Source organism: Arachis ipaensis, chromosome B10, assembly GCF_059453495.1.
Source record: "Arachis ipaensis isolate K30076 ecotype BB chromosome B10, ASM5945349v1, whole genome shotgun sequence".
In the NCBI taxonomy this organism is placed as follows: Eukaryota; Viridiplantae; Streptophyta; class Magnoliopsida; order Fabales; family Fabaceae; genus Arachis; species Arachis ipaensis.
This window is the reverse complement of record NC_142435.1, coordinates 101,957,120-101,979,002: the sequence shown is the minus strand read 5'-3', so window position 1 is coordinate 101,979,002 and position 21,883 is coordinate 101,957,120.

Below are 21,883 nucleotides of genomic sequence, written 5' to 3'. Positions count from 1 at the left end.
TAAGTTTGGTGTTAGGAGGCCTCAGCCAAACTCTAAGTTTGGTGTTGAACTCCCATATCCAAACTCTAAGTTTGGTGTTGGGGAGTCTCAACAATGCTCTGAACATCTGTGAGGCTCCATGAGAGCCTACTGTCAAGCTATTGACATTAAAAAAGCGCTTGTTGGGAGGCAACCCAATTTTTATTTAATTATATTTTTTATTAGTTATATGTCTTCATAGGTTCATGATCATGTGGAGTCACAAAAACAACTAAAAAAATTGAAGAAAAATCAAAAATAGCATTAAAAACAGCACACCCTGGAGGAGGAGTTCACTGGCATTTAAACTCCAGTAAGGAGTATATGGCTGGCGTTCAACGCCAGAACAGAGCATGGATCTGGCGTTGAACCCCCAAAATAAGCAGCATCCTGGCGTTCAGACGCCAGAAATGCACACTGAGGAAAGCTGGCGCTGAACGCCAGAAACAAGCATCTGACTGGCGTTCAACGCCAGAAACATGCTACATCTGGGCGCTGAATGCCCAGAAAAAGCATCAATTCGGCGTTTAAACGCCAGAATTGCATGCAAAGGCATTTTACATGCCTAATTGGTGCAGGGATGTAAATCCTTGACACCTCAAGATCTGTGAACCTCACAGGATCATCTCAGGATCTGTGGATCCCATAGGATCCCCACCTTCCCTCCTCATAATCCTAGTTTCTTCCACATCTTCTTCTTCATCTATTCTTTCTTCTCCTGCTCGAGGACGAGCAATATTCTAAGTTTGGTGTGGTAAAAGTATTGCTTATTTTACTTTTCTATAACCATTGATAGCACCTAAGGCCAGAGAAACCTTAAAAAAAAAAAGAGAGAAGCGAAAAGGGAAGACAAAAGCTTCCACCTCCAAGTCATGGGAGATGGAGAGATTCATGTAAAGGATCTATAGCTCAGTGGTAGAACATTTGACTGCAAATCAAGAGATCCCTGAGATACCTCAGGGGATACATTTTCCCCCACACAATTATTGGGAGCAACTAAGGATAGGAGCACCAAAATCACTAGGGATCAAGCAACAGAGACAAGGAAGAGACATAGAAGAGCTCAAGGACATCATTGGTTCCTCAAGGAGAAAACGCCACCATCACTAAGGTGGACTCATTCCTTGTTCTTAAACTTTCTGTTTTTCCTTTTCTTATGTTAAATGTTTATCTATGTTTGTGTCTTTATTACATGATCATTAATGTCTAAGTGTCTATGCCTTAAAGTAGTGAATATGAATCCATCACCTCTCTTAAATGAAAAATGTTTTAATTCAAAAGAACAAGAAGTACATGAGTTTTGAATTTATCCTTGAACTTAGTTTAATTATATTGATGTGGTGACAATACTTTTTGTTTTCTGAATGAATGCTTGAACAGTGCATATGTCTTTTGAAGTTGTTGTTTAAGAATGTTAAATATGTTGGCTCTTGAAAGAATGATGACAAGGAGAAATGTTATTTGATAATCTGAAAAATCATAAAAATGATTCTTGAAGCAAGAAAAAGCAGCAAAGAACAAAGCTTGCAGAAAAAAAAATAGAGAAAAAAAAAATAGAAAGAAAAAGAAAAAGCAAGCAGAAAAAGCCAAAGCTCTTAAAACCAAAAGGCAAGAGCAAAAAGCCAATAGCCCTTAAAACCAAAAGGCAAGGGTAATAAAAAGGATCCCAAGGCTTTGAGCATCAGTGGATAGGAGGGCCTAAAGGAATAAAATCTTGGCCTAAGCGGCTAAACCAAGCTGTCCCTAACCATGTGCTTGTGGCGTGAAGGTGTCAAGTGAAAACTTGAAACTGAGCGGTTAAAGTCAAGGTCCAAAGCAAAAGAAGAGTGTGCTTAAGAACCCTAGACACCTCTAATTGGGGACTTTAGCAAAGCTGAGTCACAATCTGAAAAGGTTCACCCAATTATGTGTCTGTGGCATTTATGTATCCGGTGGTAATACTGGAAAACAAAGTGCTTAGGGCCACGGCCAAGACTCATAAAGTAGCTGTGTTCAAGAATCAACATACTGAACTAGGAGAATCAATAACACTATCTAAACTCTGAGTTCCTATAGATGCCAATCATTCTGAACTTCAATGGATAAAGTGAGATGCCAAAACTATTCAAGAGGCAAAAAGCTACAAGTCCCGCTTATCTGATTGGAGCTATGTTTCATTGATATTTTGGAATTTATAGTATATTCTCTTCTTTTTATCCTATTTGATTTTCAGTTGCTTGGGGACAAGCAACAATTTAAGTTTGGTGTTGTGATGAGCGGATAATTTATACGCTTTTTGGCATTGTTTTTAATATGTTTTTAGTATAATCTAGTTACTTTTAGGGATGTTTTCATTAGTTTTTATGTTAAATTCACATTTCTGGACTTTACTATAAGTTTGTGTGTTTTTCTATGATTTCAGGTATTTTCTGGCTGAAATTGAGGGACTTGAGCAAAAATCAGATTCAGAGGTTGAAGAAGGACTGCTGATGCTGTTAGATTCTGACCTCCCTACACTCAAAGTGGATTTTCTAGAGCTACAGAACTCAAAATGGCGCGCTTCCAATTGCGTTGGAAAGTATACATCCAGGGCTTTCCAGCAATATATAATAGTTTATACTTTGGCCGAGTTTAGACGATGCAAAAGGGTGTTGAACGCCAGTTCTACGCTGCAGTCTGGAGTTAAACGCCAGAAACACGTCATGAACCAGAGTTGAACGCCAGAAACACGTTACAACCTGGCGTTCAACTCCAGAAAGAGCCTCTACACATGTAACATTCAAGCTCAGCCCAAGCACACACCAAGCAGGCCCCGGAAGTGGATTTATGCATCAATTACTTACTTCTGTAAACCCTAGTAGCTAGTTTAGTATAAATGGGACTTCTTACTATTGTATTAGACATCTTATGATTTTTAGTTCATCTTCGGATCATATTGATCACGTTTGGGGGCTGGCCATTCGGCCATGCCTGAACCTTTCACTTATGTATTTTTAACGGTAGAGTTTCTACACTCCATAGATTAAGGTGTGGACCTCTGTTGTTCCTCATGAATTAATGCAAAGTACTACTGTTTTTCTATTCAATTCAACTTATTCCACTTCTAAGATATTCATTCGCACTTCAATATGAATGTGATGAACGTGACAATCATCATCATTCCCCCACGAACGCGTGCCTGACAACCACTTCTGTTCCACCTTAGATTGAATGAATATCTCTTGGATCTCTTAATCAGAATCTTCGTGGTATAAGCTAGATTGATGGCGGCATTCATGAGAATCCGGAAAGTCTAAACCTTGTCTGTGGTATTCCGAGTAAGATTCAGGGATTGAATGACTGTGACGAGCTTCAAACTCGCGAGTGCTGGGCGTAGTGACAGACGCAAAAGGAGAGTGAATCCTATTCCAGTATGATCGAGAACCTCAGATGATTAGCCGTGCTGTGACAGAGCATTTGGACCTTTTTCACAAGAGGATGGGATGTAGCCATTGACAACGGTAATGCCCTTACATAAAGCCAGCCATGGAAAGGAGTAAGACTAATTGGATGAAGACAGTAGGAAAGCAGAAGTTTAGAAGAACGAAAGCATCTCTATACGCTTATCTGAAATTCTCACCAATGAATTACATAAGTGTTTCTATCTTTATTTTCTATTTATTTATTATTAATATTTGAAAACTCCATAACTATTTGATATCCGCCTGACTGAGATTTACAAGGTGACCATAGCTTGCTTCAAGCCGACAATCTCTGTGGGATCGTCCCTTACTCACGTAAGGTTTTATTACTTGGACGACCCAGTGCACTTGCTGGTTAGTTGTGCGAAGTTGTGAAGTTATGCTTAGACCATAGTATTACGCACCAGTTTTTGGCGCCATTGCCAAGGTGAGAACGAACAACAAATTTACAACCTAATCTGAGTAACAATTTCGCATGTATCAACGCCCCTACACTAGAAGGGTCAACTTTGATCAAAGGTTGGACCAAGTCCTCATGGACATATGTGTAGAAGGAGCTCAATGGAAAATTGACTCAAGAGGCAAGCCGGTTCAATTAAGAAGGCATGACCTCAAACCAATGGCTAGGGGATGGCTAGAGTTTATGCAACGCTCAATCATTCCTACTAGTAACTGGTCTGAAGTTACTATAGACCGGGTCATCATGATCCATAGTATCATGATTGGAGAGGAGATGGAAGTTCATGAGATTATACCTCAAGAACTTTACAAGGTGGCTGACAAGTCCTCCACTTGGGCAAGGTTAGCCTTTCCTCACCTCATATGCCACCTCTGCAATTCGGCTGGAATTGACATAGAGGGAGACATCCTCATTGAAGAGGACAAGCCCATCACTAAGAAAAGTATGGAGCAAATAAGAGATCATGGACCTCAACATGAGCATGAGGAAATTCCTCACCATGAAATCCCTGAGATGCCTCAAGTGATGCACTTTCCTCCACAAAACTATTGGGAGCAAATCAACACTTTCCTAGGAGAATTAAGCTCCAACATGGGACAACTAAGGATGGAGCACCAAGAGCATTCCATCATCCTCCATGAAATTAGAGAAGATCAAAGAGCTATGAGGGAGGAGCAACAAAGACAAGGAAGAGACATAGAGGAGCTCAAAAGCACCATTGGTTCTTCAAGAAGAGGAAGACGCCACCTTCACTAAGGTGGACTCATTCCTTAATCTCCTTGTCTATTTATTTTCTATTTTCGGTTTCCATGCTTCATGTTTAATTATGTTTGTGTCTTTACTATATGATCATTAGTGTTTAAGTGTTTATGTCTTAAAGCTATGAATGTCCTATGACTCCATCACCTCTCTTAAATGAAAACTATTTTAAAAACAAAAGAACAAGAAGTACAGGGTTTCGAATTCATCCTTGAAATTAGTTTAATTATTTTGATGTGGTGACAATACTTTTTGTTTTCTGAATGAATGCTTGAACAGTGCATATGTCTTTTGAAGTTGTTGTTTATGAATGTTAAATATGTTGGCTCTTGAAAGAATGATGAAAAGGAGACATGTTATTTGATAATCTAAAAAATCATAAAAATGATTCTTGAAGCAAGAAAAAGCAGTGAATACAAAAGCTTGCAGAAAAAAATAGCAAAAAAAAAGAAAGAAAAAGAAAAAAGCAAGTAGAAAAAGCCAAAAGCACTTTAAACCAAAAGGGAAGAGCAAAAAGTCAATAGCCCATAAAACCAAAAGGCAAGGGTAAATAAAAACGATCCAAGGCTTTGAGCATCAGTGGATAGGAGGGCCTAAAGAAATAAAATCCTGGCCTAAGCGGCTGAACCAAGATGTCCCTAACCATGTGCTTCTGGCGTGAAGGTTTCAAGTGAAAACTTGAGACTGAGCGGTTAAAGTCAAGGTCCAAAGAAAAAAAAGAGTGTGCTTAAGAACCCTGGACACCTCTAATTGGGGACTTTAGCAAAGCTGAGTCACAATCTGAAAAGGTTCACCCAGTTATGTGTCTGTGGCATTTATGTATCCGGTGGTAATACTGGAAAACAAAGTGCTTAGGGCCACAGCCAAGACTCATAAAGTAGCCGTGTTCAAGAATCAACATACTGAACTAGGAGAATCAATAACACTATCTAAACTCTGAGTTCCTATAGATGCCAATCATTCTGAACTTCAATGGATAAAGTGAGATGCCAAAACTATTCAAGAGGAAAAAAGCTACAAGTCCTGCTCATCTGATTGGAGCTAAGTTTCATTGATATTTTGGAATTTATAGTATATTCTCTTCTTTCTATCCTATTTGATTTTCATTTGCTTGGGGACAAGCAACAATTTAAGTTTGGTGTTGTGATGAGCGGATAAATTATACGCTTTTTGGCATTATTTTTACATAGTTTTTAGTATGATTTAGTTAGTTTTTAGTATATTTTTATTAGTTTTTAAATAAAATTCACATTTCTGGACTTTACTATGAGTTTTTGTGTTTTTCTGTGATTTCAGATATTTTCTGGCTGAAATTGAGGAACTTCAGCAAAAATCAGATTCAGAGGTTGAAAAAGGACTGCAGATGTTGTTGGATTCTGACCTCCCTGCACTCAAAGTGGATTTTCGGGAGCTACAGAACTCCAAATGGTGTGCTCTCAATTGCGTTGGAAAGTAGACATCCAGGGCTTTCCAGCAATATATAATAGTCTATACGTTTCCCGAGTTTAGATGACGCAAACTGGCGTTTAATGCCAGTTCCATGCTGCATTCTGGAGTTAAACGCCAAAAACAGGTTGCAAAGAGGAGTTAAACACCAGAAATAGGTTACAAGCTGGCGTTCAACTCCAAGAGAAGCCTCTACACGTGTAAAGCTCAATGCTCAGTCCAAGCACACACCAAGTGGGCCCCGGAAGTGGATTTCTGCATCATTTACTCATTTCTATAAACCCTAGTAACTAGTTTAGCATAAATAGGACTTTTTACTATTGTATTTACATCTTTGGATATCTTTGGATTGTCTTTTGATCCTTTGATCACGTTTGGGGGCTGGCCATTCGGCCATGCCTGAACCTTCATCACTTATGTATTTTCAACGGTAGAGTTTCTACACACCATAGACTAAGGTGTGGAGCTCTGCTGTTCCTCACGAATTAATACAAAGTACTATTGTTTTTCTATTCAATTCAAGCTTATTCCGATTCTAAGATATTCATTCACACCTCAATATGAATGTGATGATCGTGACAGTCATCATCATTCCCAACTATGAACGCATGCCTGACAACCACTTCCGTTCTACCTTAGATTGAATGAATATCTCTAGGATTCCTTAATCAGAGTCTTCGTGGTATAAGTTAGAATCCATGGACGGCCATTCTTGAGATCCAGAAAGTCTAAACCTTGTCTGTGGTATTCCGAGTAGGATCTGAGAAGGGATGGCTGTGACGAGCTTCAAACTCGCGAGTGCTACGCGTAGTGACAGACGCAAAAGGATCAATGGATCCTATTCCAGTATGATCGAGAACCGACAGATGATTAGCCATGCAGTGACAGTGCATTGGACCATTTTTACTGAAAGGATAGGATGTATCCATTGACAACGGTGATGCCTAACATACAGCTTGCCATAGAAAGGAGTATGAATGGTTGGATGAAGACAATAGGAAAACAGAGGTTCAGGAGGAACGAATGCATCTCTATACGCTTATCTGAAATTCTCACCGATGAATTACATAAGTATCGCCTATCTTTATTTTATATTTTATTTATCTTTTAATTACTAAATCTCCATAATCAATTGAATCCGCCTGACTGAGATTTACAAGGTGACCATAGCTTGCTTCAAGCCGACAATCTCCGTGGGATCGACCCTTACTCACGTAAGGTTTATTACTTGGATGACCCAGTGCACTTGCTGGTTAGTTGTGCGAAGTTGTGACAAAAAACTGAAATCATGAACGTGCGTATTGAGTTTTTAGCACCGTTACCAAGGAATGGAACCGTCACGATTTCTGCGCACCAGAGTGATATTAATGTTGTCATTCTGGTATTGCTTCCAAAAATCTTATATTTTCTAAAAAGCACTAATACTTGAATTGTGGTATTTTTAAAGGCTAACTTGGCTAGTGATAGAATCCAGTTTATTAAGTAGAAAAATTCATGCATTAAGTTTGAATCAAGTTTTTTTATTTTTCATGCAATTTCAGTTGGTTTTGAATTCGATCCTCCAATTATAATAATTGATAATTTGAATAAATTTTGCCTTTGTTTTGAGTATAATTGGTTTGCTATCCAACGGTGCCCATGGTAAATTTTGTATGAATTTTCGTGTTGTAATATAGGACATTGTTTAACAAAAAGTGCGTCGAAGGAGCAATAGTTATCATATTGGATCAAACCTGGGGTCATTAGAAAGAAGAAATTGAGCTCTTCAAATTTTATATTAGTTCTTTTTTCCAACTCACAATGATTCCAAGTTTAATTCACAACCAAGTATTTTCGATGAGTGAAAATTAGATTTCCACACAAACTCACCGGCAAGTGTACCGGATTGCATCAAGTAGTAAAACTCACAAGAAGTGAGGTCGATTCCACAGGGATTGATGGATCGAGCAACTTTAGTGAGGTGATTAGTTTAGTCAAGCTAACATTGGTGAATTGGGTGAAATTGAACAGCAGAAAGTAAATTACAATGAATTTAAATTGCAGAAAGTAAATTGGGCAGAAACTTAAAGAGCAAGAAACGTAAATTACAGTAAATGTAAAGGAAATTGGGTGCAGGGAATTAAATGAAGTAGTAAATCATGACTTATAGCAATTGCAGAAAATTAAACTTGCAGGAAGAGTAAATCAGATTGAATCATGAACAGAAATGTAAAATGCAAAACATTTGCAGAAGAATTAAATTGCATGAAATTAAATTGAAAGCAAATGGAACAGAATATTTAAATTCAAGCTCAATGTAAATTGAAGTGTATAATTGCGGAAAGGAAAATTTGCAGAAAAGGAAATTGTAGCAGAAGAGAAAATTGTAGCAGAAAAATGGAAATTGCATAAAGCTAAATTGAATTCTGAAATGTAGAGTGCAAAAAAATAAAAGTGTATTAAGAGGGAGACTTCTATTCTAATTCTACTCCTACTCCTATTGCTCTCTAGTAGAGCCTGCCCAATTCCCCTTCCTAATGAAATGAAATTGATGTCTTTATATAGGCTTTACAAAATGAAAATGAAATTGAAATTGAAAACAAATTACAATTCAAATGAAATTCCTATTCTAACTATCTCTTGTGTCTTTGAGTGATGATATTGAGCTCTGCTTGCTTTGGGGCTTTTGTTGGTTTGGATTTGGCCTTGAATAAGTGGGTCAAGGTTGGCTTGGTTCTCCTTCCAGTGGAGTGTTCAGTTGGAAAAGTGAACGCCCCGTTCACTCCTTCAGCATGCCTTTGGTGCGCATGTTTCCTTGCCCAACGTTCACTTAGTGAACACTACACTGAGTATTTGAGCGTTCCTAGTGTGTATGGCCAACACGAGCTTTCTCTCCCAACTTGAAATTCACGCAAAAGGTAAGAAAGTGAACGACAAGTTCACTTCCAAAGTGAACGCTCATTGTTTAATGAATGCTAGTGCTCTCTTGCTTAATGAACGTTGCTTCCTTGCTTTAACTTTGCTTTCATTTCATTCATTTGGCATTAATAATTAAATGCATGCTTTAATTATATTACTTAATAATGCCAACGTAAAGCTTGATTTGCCAATTAGTAATAAATGTTTCATGCATGCTTTCATTGGCTTCATTAATTAATAATGCCAATTACGTAGCGTTGCATTCATTCATTTCATTCTTAATTGGCATAATAATTAAATGCATGCATGCTTTCATTAACACCTTGGCAAATGATTGATTTAATAATATTACATGCATGCATTCATTGGCTTTATTAGCAATGCCAATTAATGAACGTTAGCGTTTATTCATTTAACGCCTTGGTTCATTGGCTTTAATAATTAAATGCATGCATGCTTTAGTTATTAATTCATGATGATGCATGTATAAGGCATTAATAATTTAAATGCATGCAGTGACGGATCCAGAAAATTTTGATAGTGGGAGCAAAATTTATATAACATTATAATAATTTTTATAATAAAAATAATATTTATATATAAAAAATTAAATATTAAATTATCTATTAATCATTATATATTTGTGTATAAATATATGTATTGTTTAACTTATTTTTAATATATATTTTATATTTTAATATATATTTTATACAAATAATTATTTCTTATGTACATATAACATGATTATTGTTATGATTATATTTTATTATTGTAAAATATGATTAGTCTTCAAAATATCTAATATATAAATTACAATACTAAAATAGTAATTTAAATAATAATAATATATAATTTAAAATTCTATTATTTTAGGTTTTATATTTTAATAACACTATCATCAAAATTTCTTTCTTTTTATATATATTACTAAATAATTATTTAAAAATTCACTTCCTAACACAATTAGAAGTCGACTCTTATTGATATTTATAGTTAAAAAAGTTCTTTCAATTAATACAGTTGCTATGCAAAAATTAAAGCTAATTTGAAAAGAAGATAAATAATATTCTTTTGAGTTGATTTTTAAAAAAGAATACTAATTTCGTTTAAATTTGAGAATTGATTATTTTAAAGAATTTCTAATATAAAATGTTTAAATTGACGATTAAGTACCAAAAGTTGAGTAAAAAATTATTGTGGGGTCAAATTTAATAATCTAATGGGGCAAATAAATATTATTATCATATACTACTAAAAAAATTCTAAATTGTAGTGGGGGCGCTTGCCCCCACACCAGTGTACGTAGAACCGTCCCTGAATGCATGCATGCTTTAGTTATTAATTCATGATAATGCATGCATAAGGCATTAAGGCATATGTATCATGTTACTAATGCCAAGGTTTCATGGTCATGGGTCACGCTTTTAAAAGCGTGGCCTAAGGTTCTAAAACGTGCTCAAACTTCAAAGTGTGCTCCAAAATTTTTCTTTCCTCTTTTTGAGCTTAATTTGTGCTTTTTTGCTTCTTTTTTCACTTATTTCTTACAAGATTTATAAAATCAAAAGATCAAAGAAATATACCATTTAAGCACAAAAGCATTCAATATTTAAGCACTAATTATCAATTTTTTGTATGAAAAAGCATAGAAAAAATATGACATGATGACATGTCATCAATTTTTTCCAAGAATGTTTCGGATGATGACAATCCTGACCTCTTCGCACTAGTTTGATAATGACTTGAGCTATAAAGGTCTAAATTAGGAGGCTTTAGTGGCATTAAAAATCTAACATCCAAGACTTCGAAATGATATCCATATGTCTGTAGTTTTTCGTGTATGTGAATCATACCGCACATGCCATGTTTAATGAAGTACGTAGCTCGCGTTTTGGGCCGCAAAAAAACTCCTAGTACATCAAAATTTCAAGGATAAAAGGAAGAAAATCAAAAGGGGCTAGGAGGAGAGTTAGTATTAGGTTCATTTATGTTTTTAAGTTAGTTTTTTAGATATAGAAGCTTTTTCCTATCTATAGAAATAGGGTTAGGTTTAGGTTTAGGTTTTTTATTGTAGTTTAGGTAAGTTTTCATTTGATATATCTTCAAGAATTTAAGATTTTAAACTTCTAAGTTTGATCTTCTTCGTTTTGTTTATGATTTGAAATCTCTTTTCATGTTATTTCAATTAATGTTATGAATGCTTTATGTTTGAAACTTTGATTTAAGTTTAATGAATGATTTTTTTGGGTATTGTTAATTTATATTTCTTGAAAGTTTCATGTTTGTTGCAAATTTGGTGATATTAGAATTACAATTCGATTAATTGTATGTTTATGTTTATTTATCCACACTAAGTGTTGATGAAATGCCTAGCTTAAATTTAAAGTTGTTTAATTTAGTTTCTTGGCATATATATGCATATGACCTAGGTTAGTCTTATATAAGTTATCTGGACTTACTTGATTGCAATCAAAGTGGTTAAATTGACCTAATTGACTTAACTCTAACCCACTTTCTATTTTATTTATGGATGAATAGTTAGGACTTTGTGTTGAATTAGGATCAAAAACCTTGTAAACTTTTCTAGTTAATATACGTACTTTAACTTACTAGAATATCCTCCGTTTAGTAGTATGTATATGTGATTGAATTTGGTGAATTGATTTAATTAGATTGACTTGAATTCAATTGACTTCCCACATGATTATGGTTAAGTAATTAGGACTTTGTTTATTAATCAAGAAACTCTATAATAACTATTACCATTTGGTGATTGACTTGTTGGGGATAATTCACTTTAATTTATTAACATAAATAAAGTAGCGATGATAGATGACTTTAGGAAGTATATCTAAGCCAAGCTTAGTTTAATTTCCTCTAGTTTATTTGTTAATTACTCTAATTTTCAATTTTAAATTCCATCGTTAAGTTGTCTTTTTAAATTTACTTTCTTGCCTTTAAAATTTCCTTGTTTCCACAATCAATTTATATGTTCTCTCGACGAGAGACAACCCAAACCCTTAAACTCAGGCATATACATTTTTTAAGGTTTAAAGGACCTTCACCTTTTTTAATAATGTATTTTATTTTTCATAGTGATAATATTGTTGCAAGAATCTCTAATGTTTTCTTAATTTATATGCACGTTTAAAATCAGAAAGTTATTTTTGAATGAATGTAATAGATTGACAGGGACTTCAAGCATGGTTAAAATAATTGTCCATAAAAAGGTTGTCAACCTGTGAATCGCCATTCATCATATTATTTGCGATAAAATTTTTCTTTTCCACACATTTATCCTCATTTACATGTGCTATAACCATGATATTATATATGATTTTTCTCGATAGAAATCAACAATCAAAAGGTCATCAGGACAATGTAAAATTCAGTCGATACGCATAAAATCTAGATATATATATATATATTCTTTATTTATTTATTTCTTCAAAGCGCACCACGTTTTTATTGTTGTGACTTCTGAACATTAACAATACGAATGATGATGGACACAATACAATGTGTATAATGAGCTATATGAGTTACAAAATAAATATCCCCTATATTATCTTGAATAACCATTCGAGTACTAGGAATAATAAATATCTTTCCAAAAACTTAAACTGATTTTCGGGTTCACCAAGGATCAAACTCTTGACATTTTGGATCTAGAGCTCTAATACCATGTCATGATACCACTCATCCCAAAAACTTTAGCTGATAGAAAAAGGTAATACTAATGGTTATATCTCTAATACTCTCTAAACCTCTATTGTACTTATTGTACAAATATTCCATTAGCTCCTTATACTTTCTCACCAAGTAATAACTAATTAATAATTATATATTTTTGACGTGATGTTGAGTATAGGGATAAACATTAAGCAAAATCAGTAGTTCCTAGCCTACACACCAAAAATGCTAAAAATGCTAAATGAGGGCAGAGGTAGACAGGTAGTGTATCCTCCACTACGTTTCGTTTCACCCTCTTTATTTTCACGTGTAGTAGTAATTAAGCATATCCAATGGAAAGTCATTATTACTATATTCTACAAAATGATAACATCACAAATAAACTAAATCTTATGTTATAAATATTTTTATATATTTTCAAGATACCATTTGTCTAAAAGTTATAATTGATTAGAGAAAACAAATAAATAGTTATATATTAATACACTCTATCACGTCAAATTTTTTCTTGAATTTGAGTGAAAATTACATAGATTTTTTTTATTTGCTTAGTTTGTTTTCTTTTTTAATTTATTTTATACTATTATTTTTTAATAAATATAATTTTTTATCTCTAATATTTTTTAATTTTTTAAGAAAATTTTAATATTTAATTTGTTTCAATTTATCCCTAATATTTCAAACAAATTTCAATATTTCCTTATAACTAATTTTTGATAATTAACTTTTGGTCAAATATTTTTTTTTCAATTTTAACCTTCCTTATATCATGATCTTCATCATCCTTAACATCATCATCATATGATCATCACTATTATCTTCCTCATCGTTATCACCATCAGCACTCCTCAATCCTCATCCTACATTCTTCAGACACTACAAAAAAAAATGCTGAGTAGCATCAGATTTACCAGCAGATTTATCAAAAAAATTTGTCGATAATATGTTTACTAATAAAATAAATCCAACGGTAAAAATTTCGTCGGTAATTATTTATCGGCGAATTTTTCTTGCCGCTAATTATTATCGAATTTATCGAAAAAAATCCGATAGTAATATGTTATTAATTAATAATTTAATTAATAACTATCAGCGGATTTAACCGATCATAATCCAACAGTATAATTAAGTTTTAAATTTTTAAAAATTTGTTTAAAAATTAATATATAATTATAAATATTTAAATTCAATAATTTTTAAACTAATAAATAAAAAAATACCATACTAATTAATTTAAAAAATAATTAACTCAGATAATAATAAACTTAGAAAATTAACAACAATAAACAATAAGCCAATAATTAACTCAGAAAATAAACAAGTTAAGAATAACTCAGATAATTAACAACAATCAACTAATTAACTCAGAAAATAATTAACTTATACAATAATAAACTTACAAAATTAACAACAATAAACAATAAGTCTAAATTAACTACGAAAATAAACAAGTAAATATTAACTCTGACAATGAACAAGAATTAACTAATCAACATTACAAGATTAATATTTAATTTTGGGAGTATTTTAATGGAGGTTTCTAAAAACCTCTATAATACATTTTATTTATGCCAATTTAGGAAACCTCCACTAATAATTAATATAGAATTAAAATACAAAATTCTCCCTCCAAAACATTTCTTATTTTCGTAGAAATGAGAGAGTGGTTAGCAGAGGAGAGAACGTCGATAAAACCCTAAATTCTCTACCACCATTTTCACTGCCGTTTTCGCCGGCGGCACCATTACAAATGCTGTGTCCGTTGCTGTAGAAAGCTTTTGAATTGAGCCACCGATTTTATCAACGCGTTTTCAGATCTGTCTCTCGATATTGTCGTTGCTGTCACTGTTGCCACCGCAATTTTCGCCGCCGTTGCCGCCACAGTTTCAGCCGTCGATACCACCATAGTTGCTGTGGGACAACACGTTTTCAGATATGTTCACTCCCGAGCTTCTTCTTCAACGCCGCTTCCTCTCACTCCAATTTCTCCTTTGAAGTATCGCTGGTACTTCTTTTTCTTCTTCTTCCCTATTAATTTGCTCATATTTCTTCTTTGTTAACAATAAATTTCTTCTCTGTTTTGCCTCCTCAGTTTTGCTGCAACTTTTTCACTGGTATCCCCTCTTGTTCTGTATTTTTTTTATTATTTTTCATTTGTGTTGATAAGGAGTATTGGAAACGTGGCAGGGAAGACATGATAATTGATCATTGAAGCTGTTTTGTTTCATGCTAATAGATTTTAAGTTTTGGCAGAATAATTCTCTCTCTCTCTCTCTCTCTCTTTCTCTCTCTCTCTCTCTCTCTCTCTCTAATTCGGAGGAAGCGGCTAGGGTTTCTCTTACTTGCATCTCGATTTAGCAGCATCTGCATCCAATAATCTTGCTTGAAATTTGTTATGGAGGTAACACCATATTAGATTTTCCCGATTTCTCTGATTATTCGGTTGCAAACAAAAAGGAGAACATTTGTTACTTGTCTTAACAACTTTACTATTTAGAATTTAGCTCCGATCCTCAATTTGATTCGATTGCTTCTGAGAATTATTTGATTCGTTTGAATTTGAGATTGCTATGTTGTGTGCTGGTGCGGTTGCTTATTCATAGTTCTTATCTGATGTTTAATCTATTTTGAGGGTGGGGGAGCTTTATGTGTTTCATATATTTTTTTATTAGTTGTGTTCTGATTTTGGGGATTTTTTGGAGGTTGTTGTTCTTGTAGGGATCTCCTAGGATTCAAGATATCAACAAGTCTAAGGCACATTTGACTTCAGCTGCTGCTTTTGTGGAGGGTGGAATTCAGGATGCTTGTGATGATGCTTGCAGCATCTGTCTTGAAGCCTTCTGTGACAGTGATTCTTCCACCGTATGACCTTAATTTTTTTTATCACGTGTTCATTTCTTTGGATGATTGTTGTTTGACTCTTTTGATCATGCTGGTTTCTTTCACCCTTCCTGCAGGTGACAAATTGCATGCATGAGTTTCATTTTATGTGCATTTTGGAATGGTACTGTTCTTTGGTTTTCTCTGTTAACTGTTTAGTTCTATATTTTTGACCTGTGCAAGACTGTACAGTATCTGTGACGATGAATTTTTTGCTGAAATATTGTTGTATCCTGATGCTACCCCTACATACAGGATAATTGATCATTGAAGTTGTTTTGTAGTTTCTTATACATGCAAGTCTATCTTGATTCTTTTATAGTGAGAATTATGGATATTCATTTGGCATTTCAGTTTCGTTGTACCATTTTTACGCTTTGGTAAATTCATCTGTGGTGGACCTCATTTTGCTTTAACATCTGATGCTTTGAAGAAAGTTCATACTGGCAGAGCTTCACATGAAGTCCTATTAAGTATTGCTCATGCGGTAGGTACCACCATATTCTTCTTCTTTGGTATCTCTCTCAAGAAGACTAATAGTGGTTTATTTGCTTAATATATCAATTTTGGTCCTATTTTATAGAATATGATTATGATATCAGTATCTACTTCTTTAGAGCCTAAACAAGTTATTGATGATGAAGAAACAACTCACCATGTTGTGGATGTAGATAAAGTAGCAAATAGCCTTGCTGCAGGTGTTCATTCTGATAATGTTGATGTAGATAAATCAGCAATCAACCTCACTGCTAATGTTGATTCTGATATTGGTGAATTGATTCCAGCATCCTCGGAATCTGAAAAAGTTGTTGTTGATGAAGAAACAACTAACCATATTGTGGAAGAGCCATTTGATGAAGTAAAATGGAAAAATCAGTCAGGGTTAGTCTTTATTATCTTCTTTCCAAAAGCTAAATTAACATTTGCTTTGGATTTAATTTCTTTTAGTGACCTTAATGGCTGAGAACATCCCCTCATAATTCTATTTTTTATGAGTTAATGTGCTACTGGTTCTAATATGAATATAAGATTTGTGATTATTTTATGTTAGTTACATGACTTGGTTGCAACACCGAATTTGGTAAACAAAGCAGATGTGGAAAGTATGGGAAGAAATTATTATGAAAACCCATCACTTCCTACTGTACCAGAGACACATTATGTTGAGACAGCTAGTCATAGGTATGCAAACTATATTCTCCCTTCAGTTTTGTAAATTAATGATGAAACTATCTTTTTCTGGTCGTCAACATGTGATTAGTGAAATGTGTTCTCTCTATTGAAAACTAACTGATGCTCTCTTTGCATGTTATAATTTTAATAACTGAATGATGAACGGATTTTTGCTAGTAAAGAATTTACAAATAAATTCCCGTTGCAAGTATAGTTTCTAAACCAACAAGAATCCTTTCATACAAAAAAAATTATTTGTCACTAAAGCAAACCCAATAAAAATAAATCGAAGTATTTAAACCTCGGGTCGTATCTCAAGGAATTGCAGGGAAGTATAGTTATTATTGGTTATGAAAAAGTATCTTTTTGGATTTTTGAAGGGTTGAACAAGGAATGTAAATGATAAGAAAATAAACTAATAATTAAGAAAACTCTTGGCAAGGTATGAGAATTAGAAGTCCTATCCTAGCTATCCTTATCAATTGTAATATCAATTGTCCATTGCTCCCACTTGGTTAACCTCTAACTATGAAGGTAAGTCAAATGGATAAATCAATATGAATCCTCAAGTCCTAGTCAACTCCCAAGGAAATACTAGAGTTAGTGGAATTCAAGTCAATTAGCAACTTTCAATTATCAATCAACAAAGGAGTTTGTTAACTCAGGAGTCTCCAATTACTCAATTCAAGCTAAAAGTATAAAAATCTAACTTAAAATCCAACCAAGCATTTTATCAAACACTTGAAAGGCACAACATAAAAGCATAGAAAAGCAACAAGAGATAATAAATCTAAACAACCAATAATTGTAAGCATCAATGATAACAATAAAGCAAGAAGCAATAAATATGAAATACCTCAAATTGCATTAAATAGAAAATTAAATCTAACATGGAGTTCATAAACCAAATTGGAGAATAAATAAATCAACAAGAGGAATAAGTAAAATAGAGTTCTAGAACTAATAAGAGTAGAAGAAACTAAATTAAACTAAGATAGAAATCTGAAATTGAGAGGAACTAAAACTAAAAATCCTAAAACCTAGAAAGAGGAGAGAGCCTCTCTCTCTAGAAAACTACATCTAAAACCTAAAATTCTTGTGAATGAAAGTTGTATGTATGAATTGATGATGATTTCCTCACTCTGTAGCCTCTAATATGTATTTTTTGGGCCAAAAATTGGGTCCAAACTTGGCCAAATATCGCCCCCAGTGTCTTCAGCATTTTCTGCAAGGAGCGCATGTCACGCGTACGCGTCGCCCACGCGTACGCGTCGTTGAACTTTCACACGGTCACGCGTACGCGTAATGCACGCGTGCGCGTCACCTAACAGCATGGCAACTATGGCGAATTATATATCATTTCGAAGCCCCGGATGTTAGCTTTCCAACGCAACTAGAACCGCCTCATTTGGACCTCTGTAGCTAAGTTATGATTGATTTAGTCCGAAGAGGTTAGGCTTGACAGCTTAGCAATTCCTTCAATTTCTTGTATTCCTTCCACTTTTGCATGCTTCCTTTCCATTCTCTAAGTCATTCCTGCCCTATAAACCCTGAAATCACTTAACACATATATCACGGCATCGAATGGTAATACGAGAGGATTAAGATTAGTAATTTAAGGCCAAAGAAACATATTTTCAATCAAGGCACAGAATTTGGAAGGAAAATGCAAAACATGCGAATTATATGAATAAGTATGAGTTTAGTGGATAAAATCCACTCAATTAAGCACAAAATATACTATGAAATAGTGGTGCATCACTGAACAATCATACAACTGATGCTCTCATTGCATATTCAGGATCAGCATCTGCTACAATTAATGATAGCAAGAAAGTTTCACGCCAAGATATTGAGCTTGTAAGCAAATCCTACTAGCTTGTCAGGAAGCTAATTTAAATATATATATATATATATATATATATATATATATATATATATATATAATCTTCAAATGTCATGATCTTTCAGGTAGAACTTACTTATTTTACATGCTTTCTTTGTTCACGTTCTCAACAATCACAATGTGAATTCTTGATTTTCATCTTGTATTAAACACTTTCTCAACAATAAATACTTTCATCTTGTAACACATTGAAAGGGATGTGAAGATAATGTAGCTACTAACTTGGCAAGAGATATGTTTGAATGAAAATTTGTACAAAATTTTACCAAAGATAACACTTTAAGATTTTTATTTATTATGTGCTTGACATTTTACCAAAGGCTGATGATGTTATTAATTAATAGTATTTATTATTGGAGCAGATTTCATATGGAAAGATAGCCACTAATAATAATAGCAGAGGCAGAGGCAGAGGCAGAGCTTGTGACACAGACCTTTGTATACCATTGGTCAATTGAAGGTGAATAACAGTAATATGTTTAACCTTAATACTTTGGCCCTTCTATACTTTCCATGTATGTATATTCTCACTTATTGTGCTTGTAGCTTATTTGAAAGTTATTGACTAGCATGTTTTATGGGATAGAATTAGACGCTAGTATCTAGTTGGTGTAAAAATCATGATCTTTATAGGAGAGTTCCCTCATATTCAGAGATTAGAAGGCTATGCTTTTAGATAAATATTTTGTTTTATGATTTGGCTTTTGTATAGGGGATTTCTTATCCCCTATTTTATTTTATCCTGCTCCTCATCTAAATAAAATTGTTTTTTTGTCAAAAATAAAAATAAAAATCAATGTAACTTGCAAGTGAATCTGAGCCTGTAAAGATGTTTGAGAGTACTGCCAATTTAGCCAACAACCAGATAATTAATTACTAATGCGATCCTACAGAAAAATGGTTGGTCTTGATTGGCATTACTCCTGGTTCACTGGAGGTATATTTCTGATGCCTACTATATTAGATTATTAGGTCAGGTGGAATACATTTCAACTATGCCATAGTTTTTTTAGCTCATATTTTCTTGTCTTTCTATGTATTATTGCTGGGATTATCTGTGTATAATTGTACCTCAATTATTATCTTGTTATTGTGATGTTTACAAGCCTGATCTACTTTATTTGTGCTTGCTGTTGTTTTATCATAGAGGCCACAATTGGTGAAGGAAAACATGCAACTTTACTCCGTGGATCAGAAGTGTAGTCAGGCTCTTGAAGCTTATGCTGCATGCTTTTCTCAATTTAAGGTGAGATTTGATATGATTATGCGCTCCTGCACTTATTTATTAATCACCTGAATAATTGCGTACTTTGACTGCTATGTGTTGGATGAAATCTAATTTTTCTTTTAGACAGGTTCCTGGAAATGATAATCCTTTAGTTTTGATATCTTTTGCCTCAAAGACACTTAATGCTGGTCAAATTATATTGAAGCTGCATGTTATTGAGCTGGATGCACAGCCAGGTCTGCATATTTTTGCCTCTCACACCTATCTCTTATGTTTTCATTCTATGGCAACATGGGTGTTACACAAACGTGTCTTGTAGTAATAAGTTACTTGTCCTCTCCTGATTTTTCAAATTTAAATCCCAGTGATATTGGTAATGATGAACGTTTGTAGCCATGATGGGTAATGAGTTAAAGAGGCAGTAATTTTTTGACAATTCATGAGGACATGTGGTAAACTTGCATTTGGTAGTTGATGTCATAAATCCATAAGCTATATGTTGAAATCAGTCAGGGCTCGTGAGGATGAATAGGATATTTTAAAATTGAACTTTTTTCTATCATTGTATTAGCTGTGATTAAATTTTTCTCTAGAGTCTAACTTGTTAATCTATCAAATTTGTTTTCATGGTTATATGAAGTTAGGGTTGCAAACATTGAAAATGCTTGCATAATTGTGCATGTATGAGTTTCAAGGTTCACCAGATGCATTCTCTGCTTTAGTTCATGAATATAAAATACCCCCTAAAGGTCTTTTGAGATTGCATTTATATTTTCATTTTGATACTTTTATGTAATTAGATTATATTGAAATATTGAAGTTGTTGTTTTATTTTACTTTTTAAAGAAAAACAATAATAGTTATGAAGAACAATACCATATGTAATTATGTTTAGAACTATTGACATTGAGAAATTTTTTACATAAAGTTATGTCTTATATTGAGGAATTATGTTATAAAATATTTAATTTTTAAATTTTGATATTAAAAATAAATTTCTAATTTGAGAATATGTAAATGAGATGAGATTAATGAATGATTTAAAATTAAAAATAAATAAATAATTATAAGGTTTGTGGAGGTTTGAAAATGTCATAAAATAGTTAATTTTTGTTAAATTAAAAAATCAATTTGTGGAGATTTTTAACTGCCACAAAAGTTATTTAAAAACGTCACAAAAGTCCAATATAAAACCCCACTAAACACACTCAACCGCCTGCTCCCCCATTGAATAGATTATGGAGGTTTTTAAAAACCTCCATAAAAGACCTCATGGCACCTCAAATTTTGGGGATTTTAGAAACTCCCACAAACTATTTGGTGGTGGTTATAAACCTCCACAAATAAGAGAAAAAACTGCCACAAATAAACAAAAGTCTTGTAGTGTAACTTAGAAAAAATTAACTTAAACAACACCAGAACAGAAATTAGAACAATGCAGTTGGGGATCTTACACTTGCAGAACAATAAACAGAAATCAAAATAATAAATAGAAATTAGAACAATAAACATAGAATCATCAAAATAAAATTCAAAATCAAAATCACAAACAAAGTTTCAAACATAGAATCATCAAAACAAAATTTAAAAAAATCTTAAATCAAAACAAAATTAAAACACCCTAAATTTAAACTAATACATGAACTAAATATGAAAAATAGTTATATCTCTAATACAAACATCCTAATTATAAATTTTCTAATACAAAACAAATTAAAATTAGATAAAATAGGATTTAAGGTTTAACTAACCAAAACTGATTGGTGAGTTACCTGGAGACAATAATGGCGCAGAGGACTTTTCTAGCGTGGTGGTAGCATAGACGACGAAGTGGCAGCGGCAGTAACCAAACGACAGGGAGGCATTAGGGTTTTTTTAAAATAAATTAAGAAAAAGTAGATACAAGGAGAAGGACAATATACTTGAAGGGAGAAAGAAGGCGGTTCCGGCGACATAGGAAATAGCGGCGACAACGATGGTAGCAA